The sequence below is a fragment of the Lagopus leucura genome, unplaced genomic scaffold, assembly GCF_019238085.1.
Source record: "Lagopus leucura isolate 7727_CA_CO unplaced genomic scaffold, USGS_WTPT01 Super-Scaffold_100004, whole genome shotgun sequence".
Classification (NCBI taxonomy): Eukaryota; Metazoa; Chordata; class Aves; order Galliformes; family Phasianidae; genus Lagopus; species Lagopus leucura.
In genome coordinates, this window is record NW_024962264.1 from 44152663 (window position 1) to 44174840 (window position 22178).

Below are 22178 nucleotides of genomic sequence, written 5' to 3' on the forward strand. Positions count from 1 at the left end.
GTATTTACTGTAGTTTCTAAGGAAATAAGTAGGAGGCATTACTTTCAGAGTGACTTACATATCATTGTCATTACATTTAGTGCTATATACATAGCGTGCAAAATAATGTTTGCGAGTTGAACAGAAGCAGTTCAGCAGAGGAGGACACCTGTTATAAGTTGAGTATTTTAATCAGAAGCCAAGTTTTGAAGACAATATGAATTCTCCCAGCCACTGCTATATCACCAACTAAAAGGCATATCTAACACACAGGGAAGTGGTAGGAGCTGGGGACATGACAGCCCACTTAACCACTTTAGTTTATCTGTACACAGACCAAAAAAGGTTAAACTATGATGCACAAAGATATCTCTAGATATTCTGAAGTTTACTTCTGACAGGGTGAATTAAGCCTCTTGAGCATATCTGCTCCCACAGCTGGAGCACTTCAGATCAGGTACTGTCTTATTGCAAGCTAATTTAGATACTATACACTACTGCCTTCTGGCATAAGTTGTAAAGTAGACAGTAATAACAGTCATGTACCTTCAACCTATGCACAGCACTTAGTGAAAATGTCAGCTGTTAGTTACTATAGATACAGAAAGCAAATTCATATGTGAAAAGTTTTCAAGTCACAGCATGTGGCAGTAAGGTTGTAATGCAGCTCACTACAGGAGATGCTGTAGTAGCATGATTAAAATGGTGAAAAATCACACTCATTAGCACAGGCTCATCCAAAATAAACTTCCTCACAGCAGAACTACTGCATTCCAGCCCTACAAAGTGTCTGAAGGATGTCAGTGTTGCATGAACACTAATAACTTATCACAACTAAATACATGCCTAACATTCCTTCCTTTCCCCATGCTGGTTCAAACTAAGACTGTAGACTAGAGTTGAATGCTGTATGATGGCATAACACCTTCAGTTATTTCTTTGCAAAAGGCATCTATATTCTTTGCCACTGCGCAAAGGAGTGGCTGGAAAGAGCTTGTTATGGCACTGCACAGCCTTTGCAACTTTACAACATTTTCTTATATCTTTTCCATTCTACCATGTAAGAAAAGGTTTCACAGACATTAACAAAACATAAAACTATCCTTTAGAGCTCTCTATCACCTCTTGTGGTTTTGTGCCTAATTTCCCTATGCTGTTCTAATATGGAAACTATGCCAAAGAACATTTATTCAGAAAGAGTCCAAAGTAATTTATACTGCATGCTAAGGCCAGATAGCTGTACTTAAATGAAAACTGCTTAACTTTAGCTAGCATCAGTACAGCTTAACCTTGACTGGAAAGCAAAGATATTTTAGGATTGTAGTATTTAACACTCCAGGTACAAATTCAATCAGCAGAGCTAAATTGTAACATTTTACTTAATAAAATATAGCTAAAATTTTACTACTCAGAATTCGGCGGGTATGACGTTTAAACAGGTCATCCAAATGAAAACCATTTTTATTCTTTAATAATTGTTAAGTTTCCAAGTGATCTCAATATTTCACCATTAAAAATAGGAATAATAAATTCTCTCAGGTTAAAATATAAAATAAGTGGGAATATATCAGTTTATCGTTATTTAAGTTTTTTTCTTTTTCTATACTGCACAGTAACTCCTGACATTTCATTCATTCATCTTTTCTTCCTTCATTTTGAGCTTCATAAATCATCCTGAAAAATTGTTTTGTGACTGTATTTATTCTGCCTGTTGAAGAACAGTCTTTAATAGATGGACTGAGATAATGTTGACAACGTAATACTTCAAATTAGCAAGAACTGTAAATCTGAACTGCAAAATTAAAGAAATAGGAGGTGCAGAGACAGGATGTATAGACAGGCTGGGCAAGGAATTAAATAGTTATTATCGTAAGGGATGTAGACCATTTAGCAGGCAATGGAATTAACAGTATTTAAGGCACCATCTGATACATCACTACCAATGAAATTACCCAATCTTTTTGATTAACAAGACATAGCACTGAAATAAATGATAAGAAGTTCTTAAAATTGATAATAAAAGCTATATCAGATAAAATACATGTGTTAGACTCCTGAAATAATCTTTAGATAGTTCTTAAAATTGATACTAAAAAGTTATGCCTGCTATGAGGAATGCCTGCCACCATGTTCTAACCATTTTCTGTAGTAAGCAAAGAAAGTCATAGTTTCATTTAATAGTGTTGCATGGCCTGAGGGGAGCAAAAGTATTTTCAACAAAAAGAAAACATCTGCAAAGACACTTATTTACAGAGGCATGTGACATACAGACTTGTGCTCGTGATGTGAAAAAGGAGTAACACCCTTTCCTGACAATTTAACAAAGCTAATATATCATAAATTGTAATCTGAGTTTTGGGAATACTTATTTACATATTTGTTCTGCTTTGTTGTACTGTTGTGTGTCAACTTTCTCACTGCTGCAACATAATCCAGTAACATGATTTGGGAAGCATCAGCCATATTTTAAATTTCTATTACAAGTAAGCTAAGTTTCATTAACACGTAGACTTTCTTCTGTGTTGCACTTCTTAATCAAATGTTACAAAGGTTGTGTGAGCAACTGAGGCCATCAGAGGATTGAAAAAAAAAAAAAAAGTCAACAAATCCCTTATTTAAAAATATATATTCCTATGTAAGTATAATGACTGAGATTCAGTTCTTCTCTGAAAGCTACTCTGTCAACAACATGGTAGATATTTTGGAGAATTAACAGCAAACCAAAACTACAAATTCTTACTGATGCCTCTTACGTTGTCTTGAACTTCCCCCCCCCCCCCCCCACTAAAACTTGTCTCCCATAACTGTATAGAAGAAAGCTACTGGATATAAACTCCCACTCATCCTCTAAGTTTAACAGAGAATTCAAATCAACTCTTAACTAGATCTTTTAGTCACATTGCTTTTTCAGACGCATTTATGTTTCACGCAAGGATTGGTGAATGCAAATTACTTGAGAGGTAAATAAGGTAAGATTTGTTGGAAAGTACTATCTTCTAAAAGAACACCTGACATAGTTGGAAAAAAAAAGGTACACAATTATTTTTTCAGATTTGAAATAGAAACATACGTTTCAGGATAAGGGCAAGTTTGAACAAACTGATCCCAGTTGCTTAAAAATTAGGCAATGTGAAAGAAAAAGCAAGGCAGAGCAAGTGACGTCACTAATAGGGCAAGGAATGACACAGAAAAGTATACTGCTACTGCTAATATAAAGGTCTTTGTGAAAGATAAAGAAATGAAGCAGAAATGATTTCAGATCTTCAAAAAAATTTAAAACGTTTAAATAATCTTCACGGAATTCAGACGTCATTAGAAAAGAAAAAATATTACTGATTCTGAGAAAATACCAAGAGAAATAATTTCCATAGTAATTTCATTCTAGATAATAATAAAAAAAAGGGATTGTTATTGAAGAACTGTACAATTACCAGTCCTTGAAAACACTCAGTAAATCACTTCGCAGTTTGGCAGATAGTATCAGGAAATGTTTTTAGAAAGTTCCCTCTTCCCAAGACACAAATCACTGCATTACGAGTCTGAAATGCTAAAATATTGTCAGCTCTACTTGTTATAAATCTGATTACATTTTAAGTTGTTCAAATTTCCATACATTTTAAATTTGCAACTTGTAATCTTGTTCTTGTTCATTGCTTATTTATTTTTCGCAGTTAAATAGCTCATCATGTATCTAACTAAAGAAGCTAGCATGCGTGGTAGAATGTGACATAAGTAATTCAATATGTAAACTCTGATCACAATTAAGATATTACCACTAAAATAATATTTCAGAAAGCAGCATGAGAGAAAGATACTCATTCTGACAAATTATGTAAATTTTAATGAATTCCAACGTCAAGAGGTAAATATCATTCAAAGATTTTGTTTTTCCCTCTCAAAGATTTGCACAAGAATATCAATTAGACATTGTTCTTCTTGCCCTAACAAGACGTATTGCAGCCACAGACCAGCTTTGCCCACACAATAGCAGGGCAAAGTACATCCAGTACTTCATAAATTATTTACTAAATATATTTTGAGATGAAAAATACAAGAAAAAATTGCAAGACAGGAATAATAGAAAGTGTAACTTTTAGTCAACAGTTTCCTGTATATACTGATACAAGCATAATCAAAGCATAATCAAATCCCTAGCAGGAGGAATCCCTGCCTATAGTGGAGGGCGGAAGTAGATGATCTTGAAGGCCTCTTCTAACCCAAACCATTCTATGAAAGTCCTCGCTGCATCTTCAAAAATTTAATCAGGTTGCACCAATGCAATTTCATATAGTCATTTTCACTATTGCTGAAAGCTGTATAATGAATTCTTCACAGTAAATAATGCATGAGTTGAACTGAGAGACTGAAAAACTGTGGCTTGGATATTTTGAGATAGACAGACTTACATATGAAAGTCAAGGGAAGTAATTTTTGTCTTTACTGGTCTTTGTACCAATACAATTGTATTATGTGATATAACAAATATATTTTGAAATATAGGTATTCTGCACAGTAAATCTTACTTTTATTGCTTTGTAGAGGCAGAATTTTTCAGTATTCTGCTTAATAGCATTATGAAGAGATAATGTGCTAATATCATTTGATATCTTCTATTTTTGAAAGCAATAGTGCTAAGAAGGGCTGTGCAGGAGAAGCAAGAAACACCTAACATCACTAAGAACTGTTACCAAATAAATCATTTTGTTTCCATCATGTGCTCATAATGTAACTCTAGCTGTATTTATTTTCTGTTGCTTTAAACAACTTTCATTTAGTGTACATGAAAAGCTGAAGTTTTCCTGTGATTATTTTCTTCCCACAGAGCTTCTCTCAGGGCATAAGCAAGAAGTACAGAAACTGGATTTGCAGCGAGGCTTTAGGCATCCAAAGATTGGGTTATAGTTTTCTACAGCCTGCAGAAAAAATCATGAATTGGCTTTGCGGCACCCGCCCTCCCCCTCTTTTTTAAAGCAGAAAGAAACATCACTCAGTGAGGAAAAATGTGAGTTACTACATCTGAAGTGGTGATGCTTTCTGAGAATATGTATCTCTAGGCCTTGGTAATATGAAAATCTTTGAAAAATAACTTAGTTATGATTACTTCTTTATTATGATAAAGTATACCTTACGTTTCATAGAGATTATACATAGACTAAGAAGTTCTTACTAGAAGAACAGAATATACATATTACTTAAAAGCTATAAACAAAGAAGTATTTCTCTTACTGAAAGTAGGTTAGATGAAAAGGTTCCCATAAAACACTAGGTATACCTCAACATCTTAATTCTTCCCTTTGTTATCTCTCAGTACTTCTCTGAAATGCTCTTGCATAACATTCTCCTATATGTAACTGTTGGACGAGGCAATGAATTCACATTGCAAAGATCATCCTGCAATCTGTGCTTAGTCATTTGCAAAATAATGTGCTGGAGTAGACAGGGGTAGACATGAGAAAGCAGTTTACTCATTTAGCACAAAAACATATGATAAAGCCATTCATCAGAAAAAACATACATATGGCATTTGGATTATCTCAGCAAGGGTTCATATTCTATATTTTTCCCTCAAGTAGAATTGTCTGTTTGTTTTTCATGATTCATCTTGTACTGCGGTAGGCAACTAGAGTGCTAAAAGCCCAGTGGGAACAATGAACAAAGCTTAGTTGGCATTCCAGTACTTTTCTGATGTCCAAATTCCTGCTTTGAGTAAAGGCTAACATTTCCTAATGCATTCTTGCAAATTCTGACCTTTCCTGAGATCTGTGACATCTTCCATTTTATTGTCATCTGGAAACATTTTATGCTTCTGTTTGTACATAAGATCATAAATCTCATTTAAAAGAAAAATAATCCTGAAAACAATTGTTGAACTCACTATATCTACTATCTTGCTTTGGATGTGTTCAATACGCGATCAGGAAAATTTCTCTAAGACTGATTGATTAACAGAGTCACAAATTCTACCTGATTAGTGTTCACCAGATTTAGCCAGGCGTCTTCAGCACATTAATAGAACATTGCTTGAAGTAAGACCTTGCTTTTCCAATTCTAAAGATGTAAAGATTTCCACGAGTCAAAGAGAATTATTCAACAATATTATGTCTCTCACCAAGTTTAAAGATGTTTCAAACCTGAAACGTAGAAACAGCATGATATGAACCGCAGAAAAACTAAGCAAGAGATAAAGAGAGTAGATGTGCAAGAAAATACTTTATTTGAGATACTATCCTGGAAAAAAACAAAAAACAAACAAACAAAAAAAAACAGTATTTGAAAGATTATTACATGTTTAAAAACCTACCGAACCATAGAAATAAGTGCTCTATTTAAGATGATTCACTTCAAAAGTGGCTCTGAAGAAAAATTCTTTCCTAAAAAAATTTACAAAGATTTTCTCACAGTTTCAACAAGTTTCTTCCAAGAAAAAAAAAAAAAATACTAACAAAATTATTTTATGATGCTACATCTCCAGGCTATAAAACAAATATTTGATGTACTAACTAACCACCCACCAACATTGTACTGAACGAACATCAGACAACCACAATATATTTGCTATGATTAAGACAGAAATCGAGCCATAAGGATGGCTTGAACCATACAGTAAAGGAGATCAACAGGAAAGGTGGGAATAAAATTAATTCCTTGTAAGTCGCATGTAGAAAATTCCTGTAGTAAAGACATTTCTTGCAACAAATATGTTATATTCTTTTCCAAAATAAGATCTAACATCAATGCAAACACGCTCTCTGATTTTTTTTTTTTTTTAAGTGCTTTCAGATTTATGCTGGCCTGAATATGAACAGAAGTTGCCCTGTAAGTTTTAGAAATACTTGGCTAGACACCAAACACTGCACTTACATAAGGCTATATAATCACCTGACACTTGTAGTTGCCCTGTTGATTTTCCAAGAATTTTAATCCTCTTCTCATGAAACTATCCCTTCAGTGAGCAAATGTGTTTAGTCAATTATTTAAATGCTTATTTTGGAAACAAAGTTTGATTTATCAAGCAGGAGAATATTTTCCACTCTCAAACATCAGAAATCAAAAGAAATCTATTTGCACAGCTAAGTACAAAGTGTAGCTTGTCATAAAAGGACCCATTACTCAGCCGAGTACTCGCAGGCTGCTTCCACACATTTAAAAGTCTTTCTACGGAAAAATAGTAAAGCTTCACAGCTCTTGCTTCCTGCCAAACAGATGGATCATCATGCCAGCAAGTAACCCACGTAGTTAGCACACAGTAACTGTTACACTCTGCACAGAGCAGACCAGAGATTGCTGCCTGATGTTTGGGCACAACAGTAACATGAGCTTCCCATTACTATAAGTTTTATTTTTATAGAAAGCTTAGATATACAACTAGCCTATTCTATTTGCTTTAACTTATATTTATGTCAGATATAAAATTAAATGGATCAAATCCCTAGCCTCATGAAGGCAATGGAATTTTTAACTACAGGCTTTGAAGATACCAAAATCTGTCTCATTAGTACTCAAAATATTTTTACTTGCTGACTGCATAACTGGAGCTATTCATTAGTGATGACGCTGGTGTCTGGTTTGTTTGGGTTTTTTATATGCGTAATTTACAACTATATCCTCTGTAATAATTAAGGATTGCTGATGTGACAACAGAATTAATTAAGAAAGCTCTGAACAACAAATTGCAAGACGACAAAACAATACACTATGGAATTACCACTTTCTGTGCACTTTAAAATAGATTATTGTGTGGTCTTCCTAGACCAGCTTAAAATTAGTGTCGGAGAAGAACTACTGACAAGTCTGCTAGCAACTATCATTTTGTGCTCTCTAACACTCCTGCTTCAGTATAAGCAAAGCAGCAAGAGGGGGCTGCATGCTGCACACACTCCTCCAACTCTCACAGATCACAGAACTATCTAGGTTGGAGAAGACCTTCAAGATCAAGTCCAGCCATCAACTTGACTTTACTGAGTCTTGTCACTAAGCTATGTTACCTACTCCATCACTTCCCTTTGAAGCTCACATCAATGCTTGACTGCCCACTCTCTATGTAGAAATTCATCACGACTTCAAATATAAATCTCCTGAAATGCAACATGAGGCTGTTTTCTACCACTTGTCACCTGAGAAAAGAGACTGACATCCTCCTGACCGTAAACTCCTTTCAGATAGTTCTAGAGAATGATGATATCTCCCTCAGACTCTGCGCCTCCAGACTAAAGAATCCACATTCACTCAGTCACTCCTCATAACTCTTGTCTTCTACTCCCTTCATGCACTTCATTCTGTTCTCTGCACACAGTCAGGCAATTCAATATCCCTGTCGTGAGAGGCGTCTAAAAACTAAACACAATATTCAAGGTGGTCTCACCAGCGCTGCATACGAGGGTACAACCACTTCCACACTCCCCTGGTCACACTATTTCTGATGCAGGTCAGGCTGTTATTGGCCTTGTTTGCCACCTGGGCACACTGCTAGCTCTTGTTCAGACAGCTGCCAATCAGAAACCATAGGTCCTTCTCTGCCAGATAACTTTCCAACCACTCTGCCCTAAGGCAACGCTCCTGCACAGGTTACAACCCAAGTAATACACACTCTCCTAGCAGACTCATACCTTTCGCAGCTGCTTACTTTGCTTATGCCCAAAAACAGTTTTAATGGAAACTTCTCTAGTAAAAAACCTACTGGAAGCCAGTGGTTATGCCCAGCATTTTCACTGTTCTAGCACCTAAGCAGATATACCAGATGAGGCAAGACGCAAGCAAAAAGAACAAAAAGCACAAGGACTCCTGTTACTCTCTCAACCCCTTTGATTCTGACACAATATTACTGGAGGTCTCTGAAGGAGAAGTCAGTCACCGATAAGTACAAATACAGGGACACTTCTCTGTGTGAGCACAAGTGATTCTATACTCTTGCTTGACAGGCTCACAATCTCTAACATGAATAAAGCTTTGGTGACTGAGAACTCAGCTGGCTTCCATAGGAATTATGCAGCTTAAGCATGGGAACAATGCTGTGGTATGCACAAAATTCAAACTCTGACAACAAATCAAATGGAATGAAATATTTAGCTCTAGTTATTTTTTTAAAATTCCTAATGAAAATAGTTACACATAATTGAAAGAAAACATTTTTAAAGTTTTCCATAACTAATTTCTTGTTTATTTTAATATCTACACCATTCCACTGAAAAGGGAACTCTGTCAATTAAAAAAAAACCCACAATTTTTAAGAGTTAACTGCTGAACTTACAAGACTAAGTAATTTTAAAGATTGGCAGCAGTTTCCGTATTTGTCTTTATTTTCCTGGAAGTGCAGTTATCTTACATACACACATATATTCCTTATAGCATGCAATGTGTGATAAGAAGTAATTAGAAAATTACTTAAAATCCTGTCCTATCCATTTAACACGAACAGAATTAACTTCAGTTCCTTGCTTGAAGGGTATTTTGACCTATTAAGCAGTTTGTTAAATGTCGATTTTCTAATGGGAAAACAAAACAATTTCAAACTACACTACTTTCTTCATCTTATCTAAAACATTGTTTCAAACTTGTTCACCAAGCACAGAATGCATCTTCATGTCAGCACATTTATTAATTTTAGCCAAAATTCAAAGTTCTACTACTTCTAAGGGACAAGTCTGCAGAAAAACAACATCCGGCTAGAGAAATGTGAATTTTCTTCAGCATCATGGGAAGTATTTCTGGCCAGAGAATGAAGCTTCCATAGCAGAATAGGCATTTCAAGCCTTTTAAAATTCTTATGTAATGTTAGGTAATGACGCAAAATGGAAAATGCTGAGAGTTGAATCTACAAGGAAGTATAATTGTCTATAAAAAAATAAAATACAGACACATGCTTGCGTATGAATCTGCATCACAAAAATCCTTCTACTTTCATTCAGCACTACTTGCTACCTTTCATAAATAACAACATGATTTTTTATTTGTATCATGAAATTTGCTTCACAATTTTTAAACTTCTCTTGAGCACAGAACCATAGAATTCTTTGAGCGGGAATGGACCCTTAAAGGTCGCATAGTCCCACTCACCTGCCATCAACAGATAGGGACACCTACAGCTCAATCAGGTTGCTCAGAGCCCCATCTAGCCTGACCTTGAATGTCTCCAAGGACAGGGCATCCAACACTTCTCTAGACCTGTTGGTCTAGAGAACCTGTTCCAGGGCCTCAACACCCTTATAGCAAAAAACTTTTTCCGCATATACATGTGTATAATCAATGAATATAAAGATGCTATAATTATGAAATAAACAAGAGAGTTTAGCTAAGAAGGTTATAGTAACAAAAAGAGAATGGATAGAGCGCTTACCGGCATTCTGGGCTTGCTGCAAAACTCCAGAGGAGGGATCTCCAGAAGAGATCCTTACCTACTAGTAGTCAGCTCTTAAATGGGTCTAGGAGGGGTGAATTGCCTTCACCTGTGTTCCTGTGACTGACTCATTGCTTGCCTCAGGTGATCAATCAGAGGTTCAGGCCATGATTCAGCAGTTCCCATAAAACATGTCTGAAGCATCTTCAGAGAGTTTTGCATAAGCCCTGCTCCTAACTCCAAGAAACAAACAGAAACTTGTACAGGATCCTGTATTCTGTAGAAGATAGTGCATCTGCTACAGGAGAAGTAGCAGCAGCTTCTCAAAGCAATATACACGTTTTGAGTGGTGCTGGCAGTTTGCAGAATGAAGTAAAGCAGGCATACAGGAACACATAGACAAGTCTTACAAATGAAACCAATACCATTTTCTTAGGAGAAAAGCTCAAATATATTATGAGCAATTCAAAAGATGCATTTATTTCCTTTAACCTGCATTAAGCTATAGTGATCTTGACCATTGTACACGGTCCTGGAGTTAGCGACCCACACAGCAGTTACCCCATGCTACATGCAGCTTGGCCCTTAAGCCTGTGTTGCATGCACCTCTAGGCTGCAGGATCAACTCAGCCAGCTCACTGCAACAGGCAGCCCCCACTTATCATAGAATGGCCTGGGTTGAAAAGGACCACAACGATCATCTAGTTCAACCCCCCCCTGCTATGTGCAGGGTCACCGACCACTAGACCAGGCTGCCCAAAGCCATATTCAGCCTGGCCTTGAATGCCTCCAGGGATGGGGCATCCACAACCATTTTGTGCAACATGTTTCAGTGCATTACCACCCTCTGAGTGAAAAACTTCCTCCTAAAATCTAACCTAAATCTCCCCTTAGTTTAAAACCATTCCCCATTGTCCTATCAGTATCAACCCATGCAGTCATTCCCCCTTCTGCTTATATTCTTCCTTCAAATATTGGAAGGCCACAATGAAGCCTCCTTGGTGTCTTCTCCAAGCTAAACAAGTCCTCAACCTTCCCTGACAGGAGAGGTACTCAGCAACCACATCAGACATCTCTCTCAGAACCCTTGAATGCATGTCATCTGGCTCCATGGACTTATACACATTCGGTTTCACGAGGAGGTATTGGACATGTTCCACTGCTACAGTGGGACAGAATCCACTCCTCTCACCCACACCTAGAGGCTCAGGGTCCTGGAAGGCATGGGGAGCCTGATCATCAGTGAAAAGCTGTAAATACTTTGATTGCAGGTATGTATATTTTAATGTTAGTAGTTATGACGCAAGAATTATAGAAATGAAGTATGTAGTGAAAACAATAGCACCTACAGTAAAACCCAGTTTACTGAAATACACAAATTTTAAATACATCAACTACCTAGAATGTTCAAGACAATTATATTGCACAAATGAAAATACTTCTTTAAAAGCAATGATAATTAGTCGTTACACTAAGCAAGATTGCTTAAAACAGTCATCCCAGATTATTTACAGTAAGAACAGGTAAAAGCATTATGGCTTTCTACTGAGACTTAAGAAAGTCAGTCATTGTCTTAAAATGAAACATTATCAAGACTAGAGATTTGTTTCAGCTTTACTATAGCACATTACTGCTCAGATTGCCTGGAGAGAGGCGATTTTGGTGATAATAGGAACAGCTCAGTCCCAGTAGTATAAGTAGAAATCAATTACTGGCCTGACAATTAATCTTGCAAACCACATGCATTCTGAAAGTCTGTTAGTTCCCAGGCATTGGTACTGCAAACATTGAATTATTCTGCTTACAATTTTATCAAGGTATTCCAGATATCAAAAAACATCCCAAAGTATTTTTAAATAAATGTTTAAATAAAATTATATTGCATCTTTTATTTCTACAATTAAGAATATTTACATCTAGTCTATGTTGTTTTGGCTTAGATTTGTGGCTAAGAAATTGCGTTAAAGCAGTACAAGTGGGAGGAAGAAATATTACAGGAGTGATGAATGTTGACACATTGATGAATGTTGAATCCTACATCAAATCTTCACGGTTGAGAGCCCCAAGACACAACCAACTACTTCATAACAAGACACTGCAATGTATCACAAAGGAAAACGATGACAACAGCTTGTCAGCTTTTTCAGCTCTTTAGTGAAGAGCAGGAATGAAGTGAGGGAGAGGTAGGGCTCCATAACACCAGCCCTAGGTGTCTTATAAATCCGAAATTAGAACGTGCTATAAGTCCTGTGTCAACAGAGTTCCACTGCAAGACATGAGAGTCTACCTTCTAGCACGTCAGCAGTTCAAATAATAAGCTATTGCTAAATTTACTATACAGCATTAAAAAAAAAGCAATAAAAAGAACAAAATCAACCAATTTCTACAAACTTCAGTTTACCCATTCAAAAAACACACTAATATTAACTTATCAACGTAAGTGCTCAGAAAACTACTTTAAGATGCTTTCAGATACACTAAGATAGTATCTGATTTGTAACAGAGAACAGATACAATTATCGAATGTGAGAACTTAGCTGTGTTTGCTTCTTAGTTGAAAACAGTTTCTACAGGAGGACTGAAACCTCAATCTAGTGCCTACATTTGTCACTATAGTATCATATTTAGTTATTGTGGTTTCCTTGTTGTCTATGCATCACACATACTATGCTTTAAAAGAGATGGAAAAAAATTTATTCAGTGTATCCTAGTCTTCCGTAGGAATACAGAGAAAACTGATGTATTAATGCTTATGGAGGCTGACTTGCAAAAGCATCACAGTGAGATGCTTTAACATCACTTGGTCAGCTAAGACATTGCTCTTTGCTCCTCAGCAGGCATGTGTTAATTGACTTGCATATAGTTACTTTGTGTATGACGTGTTTTTGTAAATCCTGACTTATCTCACCATTTTCAGATAACTGAAACCTGAATGTACTTTCCATTAGACAAGTAATTAGTTAAACCATAATGACAACACTATAATTATTTGGGTAAGAGACATTAGAAACTATTATTAAAATATCACCCTTTTTCTGACCTACAGAAAAGCCAGAAAAGACAACCTGATTGCATGCCGTTAGAAGGGACATACACGAAAAACAGTGAATAATGAAATAACTACATGGAGGTAACATATTATTTAGTTTTAAATTGCTTCAGTAGGCTAAATAGGTGTATCTCTTACCACTCATTCAAAATTAGAGCTATCCACATCTTGAAGATACTGTTTTAATTCGGTTACTTTAAACAAAATTAATTCAATGAAACATTAACCCAGCTGATTTTCAAATATTTTAATTGGGATTTGACGATCCTTTTAAATTACTGTTTGCATGATTACAGTGTAGGACCTTCTTGGAAAGCTGTATATTATAAGCATGGAAAATGTATGATTCTGAAAATCATTTTTTATTCAGGCAGTATTTACCTGTATAAACAGATCTGAACTTTCAGTGCGTTAACCACAAATACCTAAATGACCCAAGTCCTCTTGACTGGATTCACAAAATTTCAGGAAAAGAGGCAAGTATAAGAATATAACTTCTTTATTCCTTCTTCAAAAAAAGTCCTTGCTTTCTGTCCTTAGTCTTCTTTCACATACATCATATAAAATCAACTGTTTAGAAGAAACATTGCAAAGGTATACAATAAAAAAAGCCACGAAAATTATACTTCTGCAGGGGATTAGCAAGGAAAAAGCTTGATCCTGTTCAGTTTTAGGTTTTGCAAAATCTTTAATATATCTCTTCTTTTTACTGCAGTAGACAAACAATTTTTAATTATTATTTCTGAGCTGAGAATAAAAGAGATGATAAGGTACACCATTCACATAAATGAACAAGTAGCTCACGTTAGTTCAAGTAACAGAAGCAGTGTGGCCCTGTTAGGTTGGTATTTTGCCCAGGCTTGTTTCTCAGAACAGTTCACTAAATGGAAACACTATAATAAAACTACACAGCATTCCTACCCAAACTGGCTAATATTATAGAGAGAAAATATAGAAGTACATAGTTCAGTCATCAGATATTACTCTATGGAAGATAATGAATTGAAATGTGATAGAAATATTTACATAAACATTGTAAGGAAATGCAACATATTGGTAAAGTTACACTATAATTGTTTGATTTTAAATATTTCTGCTGTAATGATCTAACATAACTGCAGTTCAGACAAAAGCAAACAGGAAAAGGACACAGAGTGCCAACAAACACCTGAAAAACAAAAAGATAAGCTGCTCACTTAAAGGATTGTGGGACTTTTTGGTAGGATTTTCTTTCTTTTAAAATTAGAAATAGAAGTACAAAGACCAATAAAACTCACATGTATGGGCGTATCATGATCTTTCAGCTGTTTCCATATCATTATTGGACAATCAGGAGTTGAAGGACGCAGATACTTAAGTGTGATCCCTAAAATTTAATGCTTATGTAACATGTGACAAGGACTGAAGATATAATGAAGATAATTTTGGATGGGCTACTTTCACTAAAGATACCTTTTTTTGAAAATGTGACCAGCCTCAATTCATATCACTGAAACTCTGTACCATTGCATAGACAGATTTGCACAAATACATACTGGGGAAAAAAAAAACAACACCTGTGTTCTTTGATTTTGTTGCTGAATAGAATCTAGTTAGGAAATGAAGTGCTCTTTTGTCTCTACACTGATGATTTGTGGGCACCAGCCTGAACCCAGAAATTGTTTTATTGCACTGGAAAGATACAGCAGGAAAAAAAACAAAACAAAACAAAACGGTAGGGAGGAGAAAAACTGAAATAGTAAATGTACTCAGCTCATGTTTCATTTACTTGTTTTAGCATGCTATCTTTTCTGCTGTATGATGCAGTGCTCTGTTGGAAAAAAAAAAAACAAAAAAACAACAATAAACACCACCACCAGATAGACTCTGAATTCAAGCCTGCAAACAACTGCTTTTGTCAGAAGTGATACAGAAGAGAACATTTCCTGCACTACACTGTACAAAAGACTGGTAAAATGTATGTAATAACCCAGCTTACAATGTACAATGTACTGTGTGATGCTACTAATGTTCAAGAAGTAAGGAGGACATAGAAAAGAGATATAAGCCAAAGCAGAAAGGGGATACTAAGGAATCAAAATAAACAAGAAAATTCACTTGGCTGCTAAGGGGCAAACTATTGCCAAACAGGATACCTAATTGAATAGACGTTTTTTGCACCTTAAGTTTAAATTAACCAATTTTCATTCAGCTCATTTTCTTCATACAACACTAGATTCAGTAAAGAGTACTATTCATAGTCTTTGAAAAATATTCTATTCTCATTGACCAAAAAGAGTTGCCTAGTATTACAGAATTTCTGAAGGGGCACTTGTTAGGTAATAAAAAGCTGCATGTAAACTCTATTAAAAAAAATAGTAGATAAATATTTAAGACAAAGAGCATACTTCTTTGAGCCTAAACAGTTGATCTAAAGAGAATAAGTAAATCCAAGTTCTATACCTGTATTAACTGCTTTTCAATTTTCAAAGACAGGTTACTTTATCATTAACTATATTGAAACCCAATGATTTATCTAGAACTAGCACAACCAGCTTACACTGGAAGTAGAGGTACTTGACAGTCTCATTTTATACCCTATCACAGGCTGAGGTACAATACAGTGGTAATAAGAAATGGGGGGGTTTTGCCACTTAACATTGTGAGGAGGCTACAAAGTAATTTCTATGCGCATTTCTTAAAATCAGTACACAGAGAGATTGAAATTACTTCCACAACTATTATTGACTACCCAAAAATGATTTTTTTTTTCCTTTTGAGATATCGAGTATAACAAGTATCATCCTTAATACGGAAAGAAAAAAAAATCTTGTGTAGCACTGGTGTATTTTTAATACAAATACAATATAATAACAGCAGTTTTTTTCTTTAAGGGTATAAGAATGAACATCAATAATTGTTAGAAATCAAGAGAACAAAGAACTTTATTTGACAAAACTAAGTATCTCAGAGGATGATCATAAGTAGATGCAAAGCACCCAACTTAACAAAGATGTATTAGAGAACATATATAAGTATATATAACAAGAAACAGATAATATTTAAAAAGACATCAGAATCAATTATTGCTTAAATATCAAATTGTAGCACAGAACACAAATCCCAATCATTGAGCTTTTGCTCTATATTCATTTATAAATAACAAGCTTATCCCTTTTCTTCACTTTGAAGCATTAATGCAACAAAAAAAAAAAAAACAAAACACAAACTTTAGTATATTCAATAAAATCATAAGTCAGTAACTTTCAGCTAGCAGAAAACATGCTGATAAACCGAAAATAAATGCTGGCTGAGTTACTTGTCTTGCACACATTTAGTGAAACATTTTTGTAAAAGCAATTCCTTCCTTAATGAAAGCCTTTTTAGTTCTATTTTAACTATTCGTCTTTTTGTTCATTATTCAGTTTGTAGTTCTGTATTAAAAGCACTTGAACATCAAGAATAAATATGACTACACAGTGCTCTGTATCTCTTTAAATTCAATATTTAAAGCTGTCAAGTCATGACAATTTGAATTGTTACAATATATGTCAATCTATACTGATAGCAGCAAAAACAAGCTTTTCCACTTCAAATTTAGCTATTTTACTAATCTATTAAGTGAATTTCCTACCAGGCAAAATAGCAGAAGGAAGAAGTCCAATCAGTCCAAGGAATCTCTTCCTAAAGAGAAGACAAACATTACTTGTATCATACTTGGAGCTAAACAAGGTTTTCAAACCAGAGAAGCCTAAAATAAAAACTTATTGATCACATTTAGAATTGCATTGCCCTGCAAGTGTAGAAAAATTCTGCTATCTTTTGAAACGCATATCTTTATAGGTCTTATCGCACCATGGGGGAAAAATGAACACAAGAACAGGGCAACAAGCAATTCAAATTGGTGTCTTCAAGGCAGCCACTGTATTTTCACAACTCCAAAATATAATCATCAGATCAGATTACTGCATCTTGCTCATCAAGAGCAATTGATGCTAACATATATAAAAACATACACAAAAACACCCATATCAATAGTTAAGTGTGATGACTATCATTTTTGATGGGAATACATTTAATCCCAGCACCAGTAAAAGAATGAGTTATCTGGACACAAAAATTATGCAATTCCAATTTTTTTTTTAATTTTTTTTTTTTTAATTTTTCACTGATGTGTCCTCTCCACAGTCCTCTCTATCTGTAGGATCCAACTACCAGTCTGTTAAATCATGGCGGAGATAACAGAAGGAAGAAAAACACCTCTCATAGAGCAACCCATTGCCATTGCAGGCCCTCATTAAATCAAAAAGATTTAAATCAATAAATATTTTCTTTGAATAAAGAAAAGTGATTCTACTCAACAAGAAATAGGATATTAAAAACAAAGATGACTCTGCTCTGATCCTGTTAAAGCTGTGCCACTGAGAAGAAAAGGATTCAAAGTCTATAGGGACAGAAATAAAGTGTGAGATTTATCCCAAAGAATAGGGCATTCAGCAGGAAATGACATCCTCATCTCTAATTCATGCTCCCAAGACAATTTAAATTCATGCTGTCACACTTTAGGATAAATTACTTGGAGAGATGAGACAAGTTTGAAAACTCCTAAATAGAACCAAACTGAATCTTGCAGCTCAGATACATAACTGAAGATAGATTGTTAAATAAAAAGTTACTCCATCTCACCATCCTTCACGTAAATGTGAAAAGCAAGCACATACACCTAACTTTAAGAATCTCTGAATACAACAGTGTGTTTGGTGGGGCCTGAAAATACTGACAAAATAGAGTCACTTAGACAACTCAGTTGAAGACTGTTCTGGTTTAAGAGTAAGTGCAGAGAAGTTCTGCAGCAGTTCCAGCTGCTGCAGAAATAAAACCCTAGCCACTCTAGGGATATAAATTAAAAAGTTTTCTGACTTCAGGCATCTTCCCAGTTAGGCAGCAGCTGTGCGAGATTTCTTAGATCTCTTTTTTAGAACCTCAGTACTTAAATTCCTCTTAAAGCTTGCTTTAGGTATGCAAGTCCTTTATTGGATCTCACCAATAAACTCCCTCTTTGCTCATCTGTATATGTCTTTTGCTGGTATTTTCAGCTGTTATACTTTGCCTTCTTTCTATTTTTCATGGGATCCTTACCTAACGTAGTTAACCATTTATCCCATCTGTAGTGGCTTTTTTTCTATTCAATAGTGCTATCATACTTAGTAAGTGTAATTAAATAACTTTGAATGCCCTATTTCAGAAGTTAGTTAGAAGAGAGTTAGAATTTCTTGAAAAACCCACGCTGCAGTACTGCACAAAAATGCCAGAGATAGCTGTAGCTGTCTAGATCTGATATACTTACCTGGACGTTGAAGGCCAAGCTGGAAAAGCAACTTTGTTGCAGCTCATGCCTAAAAAAAGAGTTTAAAAAGTACTTCTGCTAAAGGCTGTACTGCAGAAAGGTCAGTACTTGCTTTACTGCAGAAATGCTGAGCATTTTTGCACTTAGAATTCTGCCTGCTGGAGCTACCTTATTAAAGCTCCAAAAAGTCTACCAAGCAACAACAAACTCAAACAAAACTCATTTGCATCTAAGGATTCATTATTCCTTATTCCTTAGCCACATCTGAAGTGATTCAAAGATCACTGAGGTCTTCAGAAGTTCAAGATTTTTCTAAGTACAGTTTGATATACTCTCTCATATTTGCTTCTTTCTTTTTTTCTTTTTTTTTTTTTTTTTAAGAAAAAGTATTAATAGTTTCTTAGCAGAACAATTCACTCTTAGGAACAGTAACATTTAAAAATTAAAAAAGTATGAACATTATATTACCTAACTGAATCTCCAACTAGTTTTATTTTGTTCTACGTACCCTAGCAAAATTTACAACAGTTGGATAGGTAACTTTACCTTTAAAGAAATAGAGGCAAAGTAGCTGGAAAGCAATTACCACATTTCTCATGAGATAGAGCAACTTTCCTTGGATTAGCTACTTTTTTCTTGAGATATACATCAAGAGAGACTGTCAGACACAGCTCCAGACTTCCAGGCATTAAGCTTCAGGTCCACTGCCTGCTACTGCCTGTTCTCTCAGCCTGCATTGGTTTTGCTTCATTTTGTTTACAGTGCTGTTTATTTCTGAAAACCTTAAATCAAGATAATTTTATATAATTTACAAGAGGCATAATTAAAGACAAAACACTCTTATGGTCATCTTGTATTTAATCAGGCTGCACGCGCTGCGTGTACAATTGCTTACAGAAACATCAAATCAATAGCTTAAAATCATAAGCAATGTACTTCTACCTCACTATACTGAAGGCTTAACATTTTGTAGGCACCCTGCTGAATGAGGGCAACCAAGACTTACACAAGCAGTTGTAAAATTCTGCTCTACAGAAGGCAGGGGAAGGACAATCCCTGGAGTCCTTCTTAGAACAGCCCACACAAACTGTGCAACTGCACAGATATGTGTTGTTGTCTGAAAGTATTATTTATCTCATCCTACGGTAGGAAGAAAAAAAAACCTCGCATGTGTTATTTATAATCAAGTGTTGGTGGAACTGTGTGTGTTATCTAATCTAGTAAAAAGCTGCATGTCTTTTATTCCCTTCTTACGTAACCATCATATTCAGATAGTAACACAGTGAAATATGAGAAAACTGAGTTTTTTCTTAGGCATGCCAGTGATAGAATACTGCAACCAAAACTAGGCTTGAAGGAACAAATGTAACTTAAATATGTAAGCACAAACACTCTGGATAACAGTATGGTTTAACGAGGCCTAGAATCCTGCTTCCAAGAGCGATAAAAAAATGTGCATCTAAAAATTAGGACAAGGTGAACATACAGGCAAATTTGTCCTCAAGTAATGTGCCACATTCCAGAGATCCGTGTCCTGGGAATTTCCTGACAAGGAAGTGATTAATTTTATGTAAGAGATTCTTTACTATGAACTTCTTTCAACACATCTTGAGCCCAACCCTAATGCGCCATGATCCAAAATTATCTGTTATCCAGAGGCTTCCCTACCTGCAACATACTGCTGATGTATTTAACAACATATTTGAGGTCTTTAGTGAAATGCTTCAGTGTCTTTCTGCAGTCACACAGAACAAGAAAAACACTTTTTCTATCTAAATCTAGACAATGTTTTTTGGATGCATGAAGTCCTGAATTTCCAAGAGAAATGAGGACAGCTACGAATGTAGAGCAGAATGTGTCACAAACATGAGCAGACAGTAAAGGCTTACAGTGACAGTAAGTATACTCACACAAAGAATAAGCTGTGAAGGAAGATACTAAAGATAGATTTCTAAAACTGGTGGGAGCAGGATAGTGTCAGGCTCCCTATCAACCCATTCATCCATCCAATCCAAACTCTCATCTCTCACTGTTTCTAATTGGTTTGAAGTGGAGGACTGGTGGATAAAGCTGTGCTCTTCTGCCCTAAGACACTCCAGTTAGCAAAGATCTATTTTATTCTTGTAATCTGGGAATAAAAAAAATTTTTTAAAAAGCTGATTTGAGCTGATAATACTGTTCAAATGACCAGTATGTTAACATGTGAACTTTCAAAAGATTCATTGGAAATGGTGAAAAAGGGTTTTTATTTCTACTTTATTATCATCCTAACTCTAGCATTTCAATGAATTTCCACAACCCCCTGAATGTTGCCCTGTTTTTCTGTTTCCATGGGTAATCTAATCTGAAATGAAAAAGTATTGCTCTCTTTGATGCCAATTCACCCTATTTCCTAAAGAGTTTTGTTTGAAATCTCTGCTAGTTTCCTTGAAACTTTGTCCTTGTATTTCCTCATAAGCTTAAAAAAAAAAACCCAGAACCACTGCAACTATCCATGGTGACTCAAACCATTCCACCTTATCCCACCACCATTCAAGTCCACACTCCAAGCACCCTTTACTTCAATCTTTCCTGAGGCTGTCACTTCCTAACTTATGTTGACTACTTTCATGAACAGTCATTTTAAGACTGCTATCTCTCCACATTTAAAAGCTGTCCAACGTTCTCCCTTGATATTTCAACTCCCACAGTATCTCTCATATTTGACTTCAGGAAGCAGAAAGGCACTGTAAACGCAAAGGATAGGCTTGAGAGGGAATGAGTTCCGACAGCACAGCCGGATGTCACGCCATGGACTCCATGCTTTCTTTAGAGGCTTAACAAACACGTAGAAACCCAAAACATCCCCCCATCAAAGCGGGCTGCGGTTACGCTTTAGGCAGAGATCAGGGGCTTCCCAAAAGCGCTAGGCTCGCTATTTTATGCTCCCGGAAAACTGGAGATTCTCTGCAACAACCGGCAGTTACGGCATTATCTGACCAGCGACTGCATCAGCCGCCATCCTACAAGCACGATACACAGCGAACAAAAAACGTTCGAGAAAATCGGCTGCTCCGCCTCGCACCGCCTCCGGCAGCGATCCTAACGCGTGACCCCCACCGGAGCTAGAGACGCTCCAAGGAGCTGCAGCACCTATAAAAGCCACAATCCGAAGCCGCAGGACCAACCCCTTTCCCTGCAGCCGTCCCCTTTTCCCCCACGTCCCGCTCCCCTCCAAGACAGAGCAGGGCTTTACCCAACGCTCGCTCCCTAACGGCCGCACGCGCCCACCCATGCCAGCCCGCCCCCGCTTGACTCACGCCCAGTCCGCCCGGCGCCAACCCCGCCCCTCCCACCCTGTTACGGAACGCGCGCGCGGCGCGGCGTTTTGTAACCGCCTCGCTCCCGCCCCTGGAGCGCCCACCAATGGCGAGCCGGCCCGGCTATCAGCTGACGCGGTTCTTTATGTAAGCGGCGGGGCGAGGGCGCATGGAGACGTTTGAAAGGGGTGG

At 36.4% G+C, this 22178-nt stretch overlaps 1 protein-coding gene across 6 annotated transcripts in view; it reads right to left on the bottom strand.

Moving 5' to 3' along the window:
• The window catches only part of TRMT9B (tRNA methyltransferase 9B (putative)), a 106188-nt gene extending 84412 nt beyond the window's left edge, over positions 1-21776 (bottom strand). Inside the window, exons 1-3 of one of the 6 annotated variants that reach the window (XM_042872072.1) lie at positions 20174-21776; positions 18688-18736; positions 16975-17024 (exon numbers count right to left, since the gene is read on the bottom strand). The gene's annotated coding sequence lies outside the window, so the exon portion shown is untranslated. Of the gene's footprint in view, positions 1-16418; positions 16525-16974; positions 19028-20173 lie in introns of those variants that run through there. The other 5 variants (XM_042872074.1, XM_042872071.1, XM_042872073.1 and 2 more) reach the window with 5 other exon arrangements.
• Between the last annotated feature and the right edge of the window lie 402 nt (positions 21777-22178).